Source organism: Leuresthes tenuis, unplaced genomic scaffold, assembly GCF_036924035.1.
Source record: "Leuresthes tenuis unplaced genomic scaffold, fLeuTen1.0.hap1 SCAF_4, whole genome shotgun sequence".
NCBI classification, from domain to species: Eukaryota; Metazoa; Chordata; class Actinopteri; order Atheriniformes; family Atherinopsidae; genus Leuresthes; species Leuresthes tenuis.
Window position 1 is genome coordinate 22,053,758 of NW_027325358.1, and position 19,320 is coordinate 22,073,077.

At 39.7% G+C, this 19,320-nt stretch overlaps 1 protein-coding gene across 2 annotated transcripts in view; it reads left to right on the top strand.

Annotated features, from left to right (window-relative positions):
- The window catches only part of dlc1 (DLC1 Rho GTPase activating protein), an 80,641-nt gene that overhangs the window by 38,088 nt on the left and 23,233 nt on the right, over positions 1-19,320 (top strand). The window lies entirely within an intron of this gene.

Here is a 19,320-nt window from a genome sequence, read left to right on the forward strand (position 1 = left end):
ACACAGTTCTCTGTCTTATCAACATGTTTTAAGCAACTCCTGTCTAACTCATGTGAATTGTTTCCATTGACGTTTTCTTTACTCTCACCTACTCTGAGCGCGGCACTGTTTTAGTCTCTATAAAGACTTTTACCCAACTCATCTGTATGCTCTCCAGAAGGTTAATTCACAATCCTTTCACCTTTATCACTGAATTGGATTATGATTTCATCAATTATATTTCTCTCTTTCTGTGGTGGCGTGATGTTTAGACACATTTTTAATATTAATGGCAGTTTGAGTAAACCATTCTAACACAAGTCTTCTCACTTACTGTTCATGGAAACTTCATCTCTTGTTAATTTACACAATTTTATCTAAGTGTTACTACACAGCTCGTAGAGCTGCATACGGCTAAAGGACACGCTGAACACCAGTGTTTAGGACAGTATTTGGTTTATTATTAAAAATCCAACCAGGAGGAAAATCCAGGAGCAGTGACCACCTCTTCAAGCCACACCAGGCATTGTTTAGATTAGTCATTTCTCAGCTTTAAGGGACATTTCAATTTTGCCTGTGCTTTATGGAGCTGTAACAATGGTTTGTTTTACTTTCTAACAGCAATGACGTGCAATTACACAAGCGTCAAGTAGCTATTATTTCAAAGTTTCATAGCTTCTCAGCCGTTGTACGAGTGATGTTGGATAATGTTTCATCCGTAACAGAAGCGTGAACGATATTACCTCTAGATCAATGACAGCCTCTGTTAACATTATAAATAACATTGTATAACACTCTTTTAGCGTGAGTAAAGTACAATGCATTATTTGTAACAAATTCCCTCTATCTTTACATTTTTATTTTTGTAGTAGAAAGCGCAGTAACTGCACAGACAGCCCGGTTTCTGCAGCCATGGCCTCGTGTAATGTCGTGTAATCACATTGTCCTCTCCCAGCTTATTAGGTTGAGCAAAGCTGTCCTGACTGATTTTCCTGCAGGTAACTGGTAGTCATTTAACTTGACATGTAGGTGAACACTCTTGAGATATTTATTATTGAATTAGAGACCTTCAGCTCTGTTCCTGTTCAGTGATTTAAAGCCCTCTTGTGTCTGTCTCACAAGGCCACTTGTTTCAAAGACTCTGGAATGTTTTGCTAAACCTAGTGACTCCAGCGAGCTCAAGCCAAAACTTGTTTACTTTGCTTGCTTTAGCGTGCTCCCTCTCCTTCCATTTTTTTTCTCACTTTCTCTTTTTGACACATAAAATCATTCCATAGCTCCTCTGACTGCAGCATGAAAAGACTCCTGTCTCTTTTTCAATCATCAAGTGTAATTCTGTTTTTAGCAAATGTCAGAGGAAGAGATAATAAGAGCAGCTCTCGAGGTTGTAAAATAAAAGCCATGTGGACCACATCATTAGCGCTGAGATATTGATATTGATATTACTAATATATATATATATATATATATATATATATATATATATATATATATATATCAATTAATGACTTTCTATTACAGGTTAAGGAAAGAGAAAAATTATAATTCCTAAAATCAGCCTTTTCTGATTTTGGTTTTGTCCTATGAATGGCTAAAGTGGGATGTCTAGCACTTTTGCCAAGTAGCCCTCTTGACTTTTCATTGTTCCATTCACTGCCTTACTCATTCCTACACCCCCCCTCTCTCTCAACACACACACACACACACGCACCCACACACACACACACACAAACAAACCCACTTGTCTCCCTCACAGCAGGATAAAACTCAGCTGGAACATTTACTTGCTATTTCAAGTGTCCATTGACATTGTATGCTGATGGAGCAAAGATTCCTGCAACGCTAACACTCACAGAACTTCTGATTTAGCACAGCTTGAGATTCCCAAACTGGTGTATACAAATATTTGCAGAAATTATGGAATGCAGTCCTGCCTTGGTGCTTGAGAATGTCTTATTTCACACCGCAGTCTTTCAGACCGGTCCACTCCTACACTTTTCCTCTCTCCATCAGCAGAAACGTGAGTGCTGTTTGGAGCAGTGCTGCTTTGTTGGCAGAGACAGAGCCGTCTTTATTGGTCTGATTCACTGTGCAGATTGTGCCTCTCCAGCTTAAATCAATACCGCGGGGCTGATTGGTGGTGCTGTGTTGGAAGGTAGTCATGTGCTGTCAATGAAGTTAACCCTGGAGAGAGTAGAGAGGAGTAGAAAACAAACAGAGCTTTTGTGCATTTTGCATCTTCAACTTTGAATTTAGTAGATTTAAAAGGTGAGACTAATTTGTGGCTTGCTAATTACTGTGGAATGAGTTGATTCCATGAAAATGAAGTATAGGAATTTAGGTAATTCCCAAAAAATGTGAATCTCAGAAAACCATGAAGGACTCATAATTTATCAGGTTTTTTAATAAGAATGCCGAGAACAAATAGGAGCATATGCTGACCAAACAAAAAGAGTTTCCAAATGATTATTTTACGAAATACCCTACAAATGAGTGAGTTTGTGTGCACGTAAAAAGGCTTTAGCAACTCCTCAGTGGGCACTTGCGTGACTTTTCCTGAAAGCTGTGAGATGAGAATAACACATCTTTGTAACAGTATATGGATGGTGATGTCCATAAGGACTTGCACAGAAACTGCAGCTGACTGATGTTTCTCTTTTTTTTTTCATGGCAAAGATACCAGATTGCTCCTAACAATCTGTATGCAAAGCTGTCTGCATTTCAGAATCCCAAAGTTTTAGTGTATGTCTATGCTTGTAAGGCACAGTCTAAAAATACTTGTGCTCTGAGACAAGGGGACGACGATGGCGTGACTCGTCACTCATCATTAGCTGTGAAACAGCCACATTCTGGGAGAATCTATTCCAGATGGGTACTTAAAACAAGTTTTAGTGCCCCATTAAAACGGTCTCATCTCTTGTGACTTAACTGCCTCTTGGGGTTCCTGATCTCATGGTATGTTGTTTGTTTACTCTCCAGTGGGCCTTCATTTCCTGCAAGTCTGCTGCTTTCAGCGGCTCTAACTGGGCTCAGTAGGTTAGTCATTTTTAATTTACCGAGTCAGCCAGCAGGAGATTTGGGGCTAATCCCTTTGCTCTTGTTGATATTTTTGACCCTTCAAATAATGTTGATTGAAACAATCCTCTTAAAGTTTTTAACTATTTAATGGATAGAGCTTATGGCAATTATTTTTTTGCTTTCAGCGCTTTCAAAAGAATTTAGAGAATCTTTCAGTCAAGTGAGTAAGTAACAATATCAGCAAGGAATACAGATGTTAACATTGGAATAGATACCTATCAAGGCAGCACACACATTAACACAGGTTTATGTCCCTCAGTCAGTGCGGTTACATGCGGGCAATCGGATCGGATTAATGGCTAAATTACAATAAGATTGAGTTATTCAGCTCATGTAACAAGCTTAATCCGACAAGAAATAGAATCTGATCGGGTTACTTGCAATCGAATTAAGACCCTGTGATAACTCGATCCGACTGCCCACTTAACGTGCCTGCAGACAACAGTGGATCGGATCAAGTGTTCTACGCATGCTCGAGATTTTTTCCCGCAATCGTCACCCGGAAGTCGAAGGAGACGATATTACTGTTGTTGTTGCCGCCGTCAGAAAGAAACAAACAACGCGATGGAGAATGTGCCGTTGTGTATCGCGTTTGTGCCATAACCAGCTCATCACAAATGTAGAGGGACGTAACTTCATCTTGCTCGAATGCCTTAGTTTTGTTGTTGTTGGTGGTGAAGACCTATTAGCGATAGTTGAAATGGGTACAGGTGCCTCTTATCTACTGTGGTATTGCATGCTTTGTGCCAGTGATTCGATTCATTCACCACCATGTAACAAATGATAATTACCCTTACTCAGATAAGGAGCATAACCCAACTATAGCTATAATCGAGTTAATCTCATCATGTAAACCCACTGAGTGTCTGATGGTTAGAGGACTATAAACTCAGTAGGAATGAAAGGAGAATGGCTCGTTGAATTAACAGAGAACCACAATGATAATAGTAGTAAACAAAATGCCATCACTACATCACCCAGTAGTCAAGATGTTGTCCCAGATGTCAGACACATCCCCACATTGACCAATTTTATCACCTGTCACTGCTGTTCTGAGCACAAAAGACATTCTGTTTCCATCATCTAGTTCTTAGTATCCCACTGACATGCTAGCACATCTTAAGAAAGGTGTTGTAATTCATTCCATCTGTCAAACTTCACAAGACTGAATGAATCACAGAAACTAGACGTTTGAAGCCCTTCTTAAACGGCACTGCTTTCCACTAGTCTAATATGAACTAAATGTGTCAGTGTCACGTTCGAGTGAGCAGCCTGAATGTTTTCTATAAAAATCAAATCATGATGGCTTTCTAGCTCGGTCAGTCCTTGTATATATAACTTTCAGGAATGCACAATGTGAACTGCTGCAGTCACAATAACAGGCACAGCAGCAGTGGGTTAATTTGGTTCATGATCAGCTGTTATGGGGAATCCAATATTTCAAACCACTAAATAGATGAATCACAGATTTTTTTTTTTATAACACTGACTGTTACAATGCAATGTAAATTAGCAAAAACACGTATTATAATTGTGACAGTTGTGACGGTTATAAAAACTGTTTTTCTACAGTATGCCCTCTACATACTGAGAGACCAATGTCTGCGATGATTTTTACAGATTAATTATGCTATTAATGTTACATATTTAATTATGCTTTTGTCTGAAAAAGGGTTTTGGACTTGGTGAAAGGGTCGTGTTTTCCTAAAAATGTCAAACTCTCCCCAAAATGCTTGTTTCTGAAGATAGTTTAGAAAAGAATGCAAGGAGATGTCTTTGTCATCTCCATATGTGGTACTCCAATCAATACAACTGGCATTGAGAACAATTTGTTTTCAGCTCGCAGCTGAAAATAGACAAGTTGCCACATGGGTACACAAGTGTGTGTCTGTTGCTATTTGTGTTAAGTTTAGAACTGTTAACACTTCTTCTATGCACAGTTATATCAAGTATAGGATTATTCCTAGATTTCCTTCCTGTGATTTTGTTCCCCACTATTGTGCCAATATTTTAGTCTGAATTTCTGGGTGGTGTCCAGTCAAAACACTGGCTGTATCTAAACGGAGATGGGAGTGAATGTAGGAGTGATAAGAAGAGTGAGAAGATGGACCAAAAAATTGGGAAGGAAATTGATAACAGCTAATTTTCCTGAATACATGAAAGTCAACATAAGACTTGTCTTGTGTTGGATCTGGCTCTTGACCCCCTATTTTCTCCACCTAGGGAAGTAACTGTTTCATTTCTGTTTAGTTAATTTTCCAGGTCTTCATACTTTCCATTGTGCATTTGTCCTTGTGTTAGAGCATAGATCTATGCCCGCAGTGTAATTATATTTGGCGCACGAGATAACACCAAATGTCTGTTAGAGCTGGCCCACTGGTAGACATGCACCGCTAATGCTACGAATCCCGGAATGCTCTGCTGGTGCATTGGCGTCAATCAGGACCCACAAGCGCCCCCTCCTCTGTTGACATTCTTTAGCGACCTCATGCTACCAGTCGCCTGTTAGCCTGTGAAAAAAGATTGAAATTTCACTCAGAAAGCTACAAATAGAGAAAGAAATTTTGTTTAAGAAATGAATCCCAGAGATTTATTTGACATTTGATTTCACGTGTTCATAGTATTAAGCTTTGCGTGTTCCAGATACAATGTTTATGCAAAACTTAAGTTTGTTTCCATATGAAAAGGTTCATCGTTATATCTGAAGAGAAGGAAAAACTTCCTCAATTGGAGACATTTTTTCCAATGAATATCAGGACTCGTGACTTTGTCCAAGTTTTTAACTTTGGCCCACGGCGTATTTGACTTTCACTGCCCTGTGTAAGAGGGATTGTTTTTGAAGACCTTACAGTTCATCACATGCTCGTTTACTCTCTGCTTCCTGTACAACATTTGACACAGCAGCTAACAACTGGAAGGTTCAGCATATCTGCATCTCTGTCTTTGCTTTGTTGACATATGTATCTTATGTTATTGAAAGCCATTTAACCTTTTATGCGACATATCCACTGATCCCATTTAGTTGTTTGAGCTTGTTGATTGAAGTTGATTAAACTTTATTCTAATATGTCATATTATGAGAACCATCCTACTGACTGAGTCCCTGTCCATACTGCATTTTCATCTTTTTATGGGCTCTGTTTTGCACATTTTGTAATACAAACAGTGAGGATGTGGTGTTACATCAAACTGTCATGTTTTTAGATACATTTATACAGCAATGATTCCGCGCCATTGTGTTTTCTGAATGAGGATGTTTAAGAATATTGATACTTTGTGATTGTTTCACAGCAGTTTTTGTTGGCCTCCAGATTCCTTTATTAGACGGTTGGTAAACAGGAAAGGAGGCAGAGAAAGTGGGGGAAGACATGCAGCAAAGGGCCCCGGTGCATCGAGGAACTACAGCCTCTGTACATGGTCTCTGGACGCCTGCTTAAATAGTTAAGCTATACAGCGTCCTCACAGCAGTTTTTAGATCACAAAAAAGTGTCCCACCTCATTGTACCCAATAGGAATATTCCACTTTGCGGGATTTGTGTAAGTGCTTTCGCTCCTTTTCATTATGGCTTCACAGCTGCGTGTTCATAGGCCTTTAAACTGCTGTGGAAACACAAACAGCTACGGTCTGAAGGCGCTGGTTTGGTTCCTCAACTTTACTTCATTTTCTGTCTTGTTGCCACTTCATCGTGGTGGAGATCTCTATTTTGGTTCAACAAAATCTCTCTATAGACTCCATACCCACCAAGTGTCCCTTTCTCCCCTTGATCGAGAGGTGTTGCCAGTGACCTTTCACCTCATACTCACTCTGGGATTCTAACCCCTGTGGCACCATGAATGGGTGAACACAAGGCCACTGGCTAAGTGTTGTCACCCTCCATGTCCAGGCCAACCTCTAATTTAACTCTTTACAGCTGGCAATAATAGAAGCACTGGGGCGCTTAGCATTAGCTTGTTGGCTAAGTGACACTTTGACAACTCCATTTCTTTTGTGCAAGTGTGGTTGAGGTCAGGGTTGGGGATCATAACGCTTGTGCAGCAGTTCTTGGTCTAACAGACCTGACATATTACACAGTCTGAAAAAGTACAATTATTATCATAATATGGTATAAAGCAAAGCAGCTGTTCTGTGTAGTTGTCAACAAGGCACGGTTGGAATGTCTGTTGGATCAAGCCAAAGGTGACTCTGACCTACAGTTTTTTTTTTACACACAAATTGTTTGAATGTGCCTCCGTCCTTTTCTCAGACAGCTTCCATTTGAAACTTAATGAATGGCAAACATGTTGAGTCTCTTATTTTCTTTGTCTGTCCTTCTACAGGGTCAGTGTAGCTGTCATGTGAACCACTTAAGTGCCTCTTACAATATGCACACACTGAAAGTTGAGCTAGAAAATCCTGGCTGTCTGAGACCTCACATGCACAACATTTTTGAAGATCAAATTCAAAACCTGAAGAGAGCAACCAAACAGCCCCCATGTCTTGGCTCTTTTTTCTCATTGCCTTAAAGTCGTCACTACTAGACGTGAGAAGCAAAGGGGAATATTATTTTGGTTTTTTTGTTGTTGTTTGTTTTTAGAGCCTGAAGCATTTTCACACAGATAATTGGTTTATTTCCGTTAAGTCTTTTGAATAGAAACAACTTTTGAGAGTTCTGATGTAGCGAACATTTTGCTCACTTGACCAATCACATTAGCGTACCCAACTGAAGAACTCCTTACAGGTTTTTGGTTTGTATTTCATTCCTCAAACTGTCATGGGATGTGCACATCCCAAGACTGGTGGGCTTTGGTGCGGGTAAGTAAAAATGTCCAGAACATCATCAGTACCCATCTAACAAGCATCGTGAGGTGCCTGGCAGTCTCCTCACTCTGTTTACAGAAAAATCCTAATTTGGGAGTGGTATTATTTTCTTAGGCTATGTGATTAATACATTCATTGATTCATGATCTGCAAGTTCTCTATCTAGTCATGTTTTGCGCAAATTGAATCTTCTTAGCATTTAGCTCCAAGAATTATTGTGGTTTTATACACAGGATGTGTATATCCCTGCAGAGCTGCTACCTTGGCTGTAGACTCTTGACTCTGTGGTAGTTTTGTTTCAAACTACCATAGTTGTCACTTGTACAATTAAATATTACAGTATAACACTGTTTTACATCACATCCAGAACTAACATAACATTTTATTCTCATGCATCTGGTCTGTTGGTCTGGACTATTAAATCTATTTTCACGAAGTGAGTAGGAGCATTCCCTGTTTCAGGTTTCTTGTCCACTCATGCTCATGGAAAGATAAGCGTACTGGCTGAGCAGAGGAAGGCTAGTGATGAGATCCAGAACCCAGTGTCTTGGATATATGGAGGCTCTGTCACTGCTGTCAAACTCCAGCTGGACGGAATTAGTCCTCCTCCATACTCAGGAGCTGAGCTATCATCCTCCAGAGACCAATGGGGAGCAGAGGAACGAGGGGAAGTCACAGGTTTGACTGCGGCTCCTGTTCATCACCCAAATTCCCCACTCCAAAACAAGTTCGTTCTGTCCATTAGCTTCTAAAGTAAATAAACTAGCTGTGTCTGGGTGAAGGACAAATAGGGTAAGAGTGGCTGAATGAGGGCTAAGGGTATTAGAGCTAATCACATAAAATGTTTAAAAGTCTGAGAGCCAGACTTAGGCCATATGCACTACATGTTGTATCAGTTTTAACGGTTCAGAATACAGATGTTCTCAGAGCTTGAAAAAAACCACAAACATCTCCAGATGCTTTTTTTTTCACGCTCCATGTATATCGAGATCTGCCCAGTGCATATGTGCAGGGGTGCTGCCCTCTCGCTCTGCAGCAATAAACATACACTAACTTCCTTCTGTTTATTTATATTCAGCATAATACACCACCAGATTCCATAGATTCCTAAGTGTCGGATTTGAGTCAGCTATGCACAAAGATAAACATTTAGATTTTCCAACTAAAGACAGCCCTTCATAATCATATCAAAAAACATCATTGTTGGCTCACAAAGGCCTACCTGAAAATTATACCAAATGAAGTGCAAATAAACTAAAAAAATATATGTAGGTTTGTGCAGACACATATTAAATAAAACAGAAGAAAAACTGACAGAGACACGTATGCCTGTGCTTTAAGGATGTGTGTGAGGCATTTGTCTTGTGAATATCACGTCCATCTCTGCATTAGTAGGTCAAGGTTGTCACATGAGAAATGAGCTTATATCCACTGGCTGATCTCTGCCTTCCTGTTGTGATTTCACAGCCAAGAGCTGAAAGGCACATGAAGCAAAAGAGTGAAAAGAAAAGCTCTCAAATATCTAGTGTTTTACTTGGAAGAAGCTCAGCAGTTATTTTAAGTACACCAACATTGGGTATATCTGTGAATATACAAATTCCCTGAACTTTGACACATGTACCATAATGAAATGTTTCTTCTTCTAACACAATTACGAGGTAGATACTCTTTTAAACTCAGCTGTAGTGTTTTGCCAATTAAATGCTAAATTAAAAGTAGTAATTTTGTCAACATAAGCTGTAGTCCTCACTTGTATTCTGTTTGGCTCTGCTGTCTTCCACATAATCAGAAATAAACAATGAAATACCCTAGAAAATATAAATGGAAGAGAAGTGAAAATAAGAAGTATGCGTTTTCATTTCAGTAGCTACATCTGCACAAGCCAAGGTCTGACATCATGGTGTAACATCCACAGGATGACAGTTGTCTGTCCTTCATCCATCCGTCTTTGATCTGCTGTGGAATTCTCTCTCATTTTACCCTCTGAAAAATGACACAGGAACATTAAGATGTTTGGAGTTGGCAGAAATAACTCTGAAATTGAAACTTACTTGGTCAGTGCACTTTGGCTCAAGGAGCCTCTGGATCAGAGATAACCAGCTGAACCTGGTTTGTGTTTGACGTGACAGCCTTCACGTCTGCTCGGTTTGTCACGTGGTCCGCAAGAGGTCAGGGTTCGGTGGGGGTCACAGGTCAGAGCAGGGAAGACTAAAGCGTCAACTTCCTGCGTTACTAGAGAATGGATATTAGGTGCTTTGGAATTTAGCCCTCGCTCGAAGCATTTAGGACTGAAGCCAAAAACAGGAAAGAGCACTGGAAAGGAAAGAGAGTGCATCTCTCTGTATTGTCGGCGCTTGTTTTGGACACCTCAGTGTGTACACGTACATGCAGGACACAGTGATATACAGCATTTGAAAGATAATAATATACCACTGACACAAACATATGTGCACCAGTTGTTTCACCCTGATGTCATATTTCTTCATGTTCCTCGTATATCCATCCACTCTCACCAACAACTCCACTTAAATTTCCAGAAATGTCGCCACAGGGCTCGTTTCAGTCGGATTGCGGCTTACACCTTGTACCCAATGGCCTGTGATTCATCGGTGCTGAAAGCTAATTGGCATACATTTAACACCCTTGCCACTAGCTTTCAGCAAGAGCAAGCCAACTCCGCCTTCATACCAAAGGATTTATTAAAGTCAGACGCTATCAGCAGGCCTTGGATTCTTATAGAACCATGTCACTGCATTTCTGTGGTGCACATGAATGACTGTAGGCAGAACGTTTTTTGTTTTTTTTTAAAAAGGGTGGTGAGGGTCCAATATTAAATACTGGAACAATACTTAGATGTTCACGTGTATTTTAATGTGTTTGTAGTCTAACTCTCTTCTGGACCTTTAAGCTTGTCCTCCTTTTCTGGTTAAAGTGTAGGAAGCTTTTACCACTAATCGCAACTTCATATGGAGAGATTTTCCCCCATTAAAACAGAATTTTCCATCATCTAAGACATGCACACGTCTGCGTTTGTAAAACCCCCAGTGTGAGCGCCCAACTTCCTTTGTGAAAATTTGTGATTGGCCAAAGTAACCCATGCGGGGTTAGATGATCTAAAGCCGGAAACAAAGTCTAGTTTCCTCTCAGACCACTTCAATTACAACGTGCTAAAAAGTCATTATGGAATTTTTGCTGAAAAACAGCTTTAATGAGGATAAGTCTACATAACAGCCTCCAGGCATATGCAGATGGTTGCCATTACAGCAGGGAAGATCTCATTGACAAAACACTACCTGAAACTGTGTTTAGTAGCTTGTCTGAAATCTCAACTTAACTTCATCAAGATGGTCACATTTTCATTTTGACAAACTATTGTCTACTCTCTGCTCTTTGAACAACTGTTCTTTAAACTTTACATTTTCCAAGCCAAAAAAAAGCCACATCCTTATGTGCTTTCCACATAAGGATGCACTTATGTGGAAAGCAAAGGCTTAAGGTGTTTAAAGCACAGCACACAGAAATACTCAAATTATTTTTGCAAAGCAAATTTGTTTTTCTTTCCTTTTCTTTTACTTGTTGGTGGATACTAAAATCATGAAAGAAAAATAACTCTCTTTTGGATTAGTTTTAATCTGTCTGACTGTGTTCACTTTGGAAAGTTGAGCAATGTGGAACACATGTTGATCCAAAGAGTAATTATTGTACGTCACTTAGTTTGGAAATGGGATTCTGGAAGTTTCCAGGCTTCACGGCGCTGCTCAGAATGTGTATTCGTTCACAGCCATATGGTTGGCATCATTAACCACTCACCAAGTATTCATATTGGTTTCCACAGCAGACCACCACCCCTTGTAATTTTTAGAAAATGTGGCCTCGCACACACAGTAACTCTTCATGCACTTTAAAGCTATTTCTCCTGTCCTGAGCCTGTAAAAATACATTTAACCAGTTAGCCTCACAAGAACACTTTGCTATAATATGTTTTTTTTCAGTCTACAGGAGAATAATTTTGCAACGTAGAGCTGCTTCTTCTTCTTTTCTCTGTCACTGAATGATTCTGTTATGAGTTCTTTGAATGTTTTCTCTCCTGTATTTCATGCTGTCTCATCTCACCAGCTTTATTGGTCACTGTTTTCATATGTTCTCCCAGTTCAACTTTGAAAGTCAGCGTTCAATTTTCATAATAGCTCCCAGCCTTGTTTTCTGAACCCTATCTAAAATGCCTCAGGCTGCTCTTTCTCTGCCATCCCTCTCAGCCTTGAGCAAACCATCACTAATCTGAGTGCCCTGAGCATGACTAATAAGAAAAATATGAGCAATAAACTAAGAGTTGTGTGTATGTGTTCTTTTTGGACTATTTTTTTTATTATTATTATCTTGATCAGAACACAAGATGGGATCTGCTGATCAGGGGACTTTCCTGAACTTTGATATAAAGCAACAAACAACATTATTTTCCAGTTGGAATATCATCAAACATTTACCCATACAGAGGATCTAAAATTCTGTTTCCTCTGAAATGAAATACATGGCATCTACTAAAGAATACGGACTTGTGAGGATTAAAAGATGCAGACATGCAAATTTGTGTGTGTTGTCCCAGTAGGTGCATATACGTATAGGTGTGTAAGGAATGAAGTGTCTATTTTACTGTCTGATGTGTTAAATGTTCTCTTTGGTCCGTGATATTATGCAAATAAGTTAAGCACAAATTCCACTTGTCATTCATCAGTTATTGTTCAGTGCTGATGGATTTACGCTTATACTCTTGGCAATATCAGACTCGGTGAGAGATCCCAAATAAGTTTCTCAATACAGGGAACAAAATGGATCTGTCAGGACTGCGTTGTACTTACCTGTGAATTGATGGTTATCTTCAGTCCATGTACAGTTTGAGGAGAAACATTGCTTTGAACAGCATTGGGTGCCTTACATATTTAGAAGACTTTCTTATTATGTGTTGAAAAGATAAAGTGTCTGTGCATATATGTGTTTTGGGCTATAGCTGAATGAATGAGTATGCTTACTGGATGCACAGATTTGCTTTAAGCAGCTTTTGTTGGGGTTTGTAGAGACTGGAAATTGATGCTTGCAACCATGCCATGAACACAAATATTATTTCAGTTAAGCAGAAAAAACTGCCTAAAAGTCAATGTAATAATGTGCATTATGCTTCAGAAAAAAACACCCTGGATTCCCTCTGGCACAACTGCTCCTTCAAGAGGAGCTGTGAATTTGCAGCTCACTGCTCATATAAAAGTGTTTAGAATGGCCATAAAACATCACAATGATACGTTAAAGATATACCGTAGGTGATTCGATTAAGTGCTGCTTTGTGAAAATATGCCATCAGTCAACATGGAAACTAGAGGTGTGCATCTACCAAGATACAACGGGTAAGATACAGTTCATAGATGATTCATTGGCTTTAATTAGGTTTTGATTTGATGAGATTTAATTCAGTTTAATGCAGTTCTCCACACAGACAGTAATATTTTTTGGTAAATTGAATTAAATTTCCCCGGTCTTCATTCAAAAAAACTGAGAAATCACAAGTGTTTTTGTTACTTCACAGCACAGGAAAAAAATGTATTTGATAGTGTTTGTTGCACTTCAGTCTTGGCATACAAGTCTGGCACCCATTTGTCAGAGGAATACTTAGTAGTTGTTATCTTTTACCACAGCTCTCATGTCTGAACAGCATCACCATGAAAAAGCAGTCACTCCTTACCACACTGTAAGATCATAAATCTTCAGCAGTTGAATGGGCAACAGATGCTGTAATTAACTTTGACCTTGCCCGTTGTAGTTATGCTGTGGTTGGAAAATGTCCGCTGTATCTTCTTGAGTTGTTGTCGTTGCCTGTGTTAGCTGTATCGGCATTCAGGAATTCACCATGACAACCAACCAGTTTAGTATTCACATCTGTTGTGCAGCCGCTGTACTTAATCAATCCTTGACAGACTTCTCTCCTGTGTTCCTTTCTTCTTATAAAAGCCTAAAGATTTCCAGGCAGTGGATGCCATGGTGCAATGTAGACCACATCGGCATTGGTCATCTCACGTGTTTTACGAATACCTCGCAACTAACGTATTTCAAGTTTTCGCCCCTAGATTTGGGGCGCGGCACCCGGCAGGTGGGACAGCTGATGCACAGTTTAAATGGCTCCACTCACTCTGAAAGTGCATTGATGGTGCACACCCCACAAGCCTTGTTTAGACTTTGGGGGATCTGCAGCAAAACCTTATTGAATTGGATTTTAACGGTAGAATCGAGCCATTGACGGGTTACGATCCAGGGATCAAGACCCACTGATATTTTATCAAGTTTAATTCAGTTCAGTCCAATTGAATACAGTCCAATTCAATCCACTCAAGTTCAGCACAGTGGTCTTTATAAAATAACAGATTATGACAAGTTGTTTGGCTGAGGAATCCAACAGATCTCATTGAATGATCTTTTTGATTAAGTCTCTTGTCTTGAACTGGCATAGGTGACAGGCGAAAAACTCTATCAGAAACAGACTCAGGGAGGAGCACCATCTGCCTTGACTGGTTGGGGATGAAACACTGACAGTTATTAGTAATTCAGACTATGATTTCCTTATTCACTTTTGAAGAAGGTATACATTTATATGCATGTAAGTAGACAGGTATACAAAACCACTCACAGGACCAGTTAAAAAATCATAAAGGCTCTTATTTCTTGTAGTTTTGCTTTAATCTAAAAACACTTTTACTGCTTCGGTGGGCAAGAAAAATGATCCGTCTGACAGAAGAGACAGAAAAATATGAGAATGAAAGCTGCATTATTGGGAACTTGCCTGCAATAATATACACTTGTGCTTTACTGTATTTACAAAAAGATGGAAGAACATGGAACTTTGGAGCTTGTACAGAACGCCTCGGACCATTTCAGTCTTGTCGAGCGCATCAGTGCAGAAGTTATTTGATCCTCAAGCACATTATCTGTGTGTGTTAGCCAGATTTTCTTTCCATACTTTGTAACACCCCAGTTTAGGTCAAACTAAGACAATAATTTGTTTTTTTCCAGTGTAAGCGTGCTAACTGATCCATTGCGTGTGTGTGTGTGTCAGGCTCCTGCCTCTATTGTGATTATGGTCACTCCATCAAAGCCCAGAGAGGTTATTGGAGAGGCATTTGGTCCACTGTCTGTTTCACCCTTCCTTTGTTTGTGTGTGTGTTTGTGTGAGAGCTGGTCCAAGTCCCTGTCTCCTTACACTTCCTCCTCGCTATTGTGTGTATAGACGGATTTGCTCTCTTTTTCTCTTTCTCTCTAATCAGTGTCTTATTTGGCTGATCCCCAAGACTATGGATGAGCTATTTCTGGAGATTCCTGTTATGAAAAGATTATCCACTCCACCTCCACCCTATCTGTTTATGTCTCCCACATCATTGCAGCTAAACCCATTATCGCAACCTGCATCAGTTAAAAAGACAGAGGACACATGCTTATTGTTGGAGGCATGTAGATTCAAGTTTGAAGGATTTCATGGATGCTGGCAGTTATGAAACTCTTACTGCCAGCCTCACTCTCAGAAATTTCCAAAAAAAAAGGAAAAATGTGTGTAATTGAAGCAGTTTACTCTTAATCAAACACTGTAACTTAACATGTTAACATCTTTACTCCAAAACGACCACTATGACCTTTGCAGACCCATAAATTGGTTATCTCTTTTGTGAGTTTTTGTTGACACGGCCTTTGGTGTTTTAGTGTGTGTTGGACTGACGCATCCATTCACTGACCCTTACTTGGCCCCGCTGTTTGGGGTTTGAACTGGTTGAAGATGGAAGAGCTGACCTCAAGGCAAGCCCAGAGGTCTGCTCTCATTCTTCATCATTCTCTCACTTCTGCTGTTACATTTGTCTGTCTTCTAATCTCACTTACCTAACGGAGTCTTGATTTTTTTTTTTCGGCCTGTCTCTGTCTCAGGAGAGTCCTCTTCAAGTCATTGCTTTGTCATTTTTGAAGCTCATTTGCTCTGTTTTACTCTCTCAGCCCCTCCCGCTGTGTCTCAGGGTCAGAGGTGACACTGTAAAGTTTACAACCAACAACAGTAGCTTCACTAACAATTCAGTAGTTAATGGGTCAAACAAGAGCATTTTTATTCAAATCAAATATCTTGTGTTTTGATTCTACACCCGGGCTTTTGTTGTTTCAACTTAGAGGTGATAGCTGAAAACCATGACACACATGAGTAAAAATTTACAATGAAACACAAGATAATCCCCTTATACTTTCATATCTTAAACAGTAAAGTTTTGAGTTTTTTTTCTTTCCAGGCTTCCCCCCTTTCAGCATAGTTAATGCTGGCCCTAATCCCTTGTTTCTATCTGCTCTAACACTGATGCATCTCTTCATTTCCTTTCTTTTGTCCAAAGCCCTCATTATACTTGTGTGTATTTGATTTGTATCTGAATCATAAACCAAACAAGCGCCTGACTTTGATGAGCTTTGATGAATGAAAATTGTAGACATTCTAACGAGACACACTCATTTGCCCCGGAGCTACTGGCAGCAGCGGCAGTCAGCACGTCTGAGCTCTCATACTTTACCACACACATTCATCAACAGTCACTGGCATCGTGGTGTATTTATCACCACAACACAACTCAAGAGGGTGAACACCCTCCTCTCTGTGCAGGGTTGTTGACCCATCTCAGTGGAGAGTGGCTTTGGAGTTGGCATTTTGGGTGCAGCCTCTGGGTGGTCGGGTTTTGTGAATCGGGGATTTGGCCTTGTTTGGTAATCTCTCTTCATCTCTGCTTCCTCCCTATGCTTTCTCTCTCAGTGTCTGTCGAGCGCACACTCACATACCATAATTACCGTTCTCCCGCCCTGCAGGTTACAGATTTTAGGAAAGAAATCACAAGAGATTAATGAGTTCACAGGATCACAAATTTTCTACTGACACATTGTTTTGATGGTTAAACACCGATGGCAGTTTTGATGTGATTGTAGAACTGGTGTGCTTACGCCTGAGCACATTTTCGACATTGTTTTCTGAACAATGGCCAAAACAAGCCTAAAACATCAAGTGCAGAAAACTCCAAAAGATTGAAGGTTGTATCACCTTCTTAGTAATGCTTACTTAGTCTTTGATCAAATATCTCCAGATCTCCAGACCAATCAGGACCCTTTTCAGAGTGCATTAAGTTTGTTTTTTTTCTTTTTAAGATTGCATGTGTCAACTTTTATATTTTGTTGGCCAGCAGCTTAACTTTGCATTGTTTTGGCCATCCAAGTACCAGATGTGATATAAGTGGTCATAATAATTGCAAAAATAATATTTTTGTTCTTTCATATATGGCAGGAGAAAGTTCACTAATATCCCTATGATTTTCTTTTTAAGATTGCATGTGTCAACTTTTATATTTTGTTGGCCAGCAGCTTAACTTTGCATTGTTTTGGCCATCCAAGGACCAGATGTGATATAAGTGGTCATAATAATTGCAAAAATAATATTTTTGTCCTTTCATATATGGCAGGAGAAAGTTCACTAATATCCCTATGATTACTGATACACTTAGAATGCATTAAATGTATATCTTTGTTGTACCAAAAGGTTCACACATAAAGAAAGATACAGGAAAAAGATAACATAAAGATGGACATACTGAGAGCCCACAACATCACATTTTGTACATCCAAAGTTACGTGTTTGCTCAGAGTCATTTACAGGTGATATGGTGGTGTTATGGTCAATAATGTTGCCTCACAGCAACATCCACTGTTGCATGTTCTCCCTGCGTCAGCTTTCTCTGGCTTGCTCCGACTGTCCAAACACAGAATTCTTATTTGGTGATTCAAAATTGACCATGAGTGTAAGCGTGCGTGGTTGTTTCTCTCTGTGTTGTGGCCCATAGATGGGGTAGGGACATGCCCAACGCGTACCCCATCTCTCCTTCTTTGAAAGCTTGGATAGGCTTCAACCCCCTGCAATGCATGCTTGGATGAAGTGAGTATGGGAATTGAATAAAAATATGATTTTCTTCAACTGTTTAGTGTGACCGGCTTTTATTCAAGGCCGTTCTGATTCTCATTGTTATCAGTATGACTTGTCATATTCTTCAGTGCCCTATTTTAAAACCTCAAGACAAAATCTGAAATAGGGCATGAAATTGCTTTTGCTTCTTTTTCACTACATGTGTGTTTGAGTGCAAGTCAACCCGTTGTCTATTCATTCTCATAAATCCCTGTAATTTCCGACATATGTTTGAGAGTCCCCTTTCCATTATTTCCTTGTTCAGAATTGGCAGCAAGTTGTTGAAAAACTGGAACATTTTCATTGAGTTTCAGAGAGGGACTTGGTTAACAAAGCAGTGAACAAGTTAACAATCTACCTGCTTGATGCTCTAACAGATCACTACATTTTGAACACATTCAAGTGAAAACTGTAGCCTCTTGTTCTGAGCAGGATTTTTATTGTGAAAGACGTGTGTGTATACCATATGCAGCAGTATGACGAACTGATTCAAAGTGGCTCAGAATGAATTAAGCAAACAGCACCATTGTAGGATAATGATATGTTATGTTGACAAATGTTTAATCCAGTTCAATGAGAACTTCAAGGCAGCGTGATTATACCGATTAAATAAAAGTGGTAACAACTGACATTTTTCATTTCTTTCATGCACATTAAAAAAAAAAAAAAACAAGCTTTCTGTGTATGACGCTAGCAGGAATAAAGGTCTTTGCATGGGAAGATTGTGTAACATATTGTAATGCACAAATCAAATCATCAGCATCTATCACAGCTGGCAGTGGAAAAAAGGTATTGTCATATCCAGATGTTACTGAGTCTGCAACCAAGCACTGACCTCACTTTATGTACTGTCCAATGTTACACCACTGAAGAAGATGGCATGCGCCTTGTGGCTCTTTCCATCGTTTTCACAGGCATGTCTGAAAAGTGGTGAGAAACGTAAATGGAAAATGACCAGTGTCTCGATGACTTAATGTCATTCTTTTAAAGGACTGATTAAGCCATTAATGGTGCCTGCTAAAGTATTTTTGTTACTGGACTTTTTAAACATGTCATTAACTCAAAATTGGTGTTTTTATAAAGTTCTTGTTGATAAAATAAGTCAGATGAAAACCAACAAACAAAAACATGTCAGATCATAGCATACTTTTAAAAAAAAAGAAAAAAAGTTTGTCTTTGAAGAAAATAACATTTTTGAGACTGCGGTTGCTGAAAACATCTGGCAAACTTTCCAGATGATCCCCAGCCTCTCATAACGCCATAGCTGTCAGAATCTCTTCCTTTGGTTGAATCACCTCTGACTGCGCCGTCAGCTGGGACTGGTATGGCAGCCAGGAATCTCTGCATCATCCTTTTCCCTAAACTCGCCGTCCAAACTATACTACAAGCATTTGCCAGCCACACGGTGATCCCTGACTTCCCCCTTTTTGCGCCACCTCAGCGCTGTGTGTTACCATGG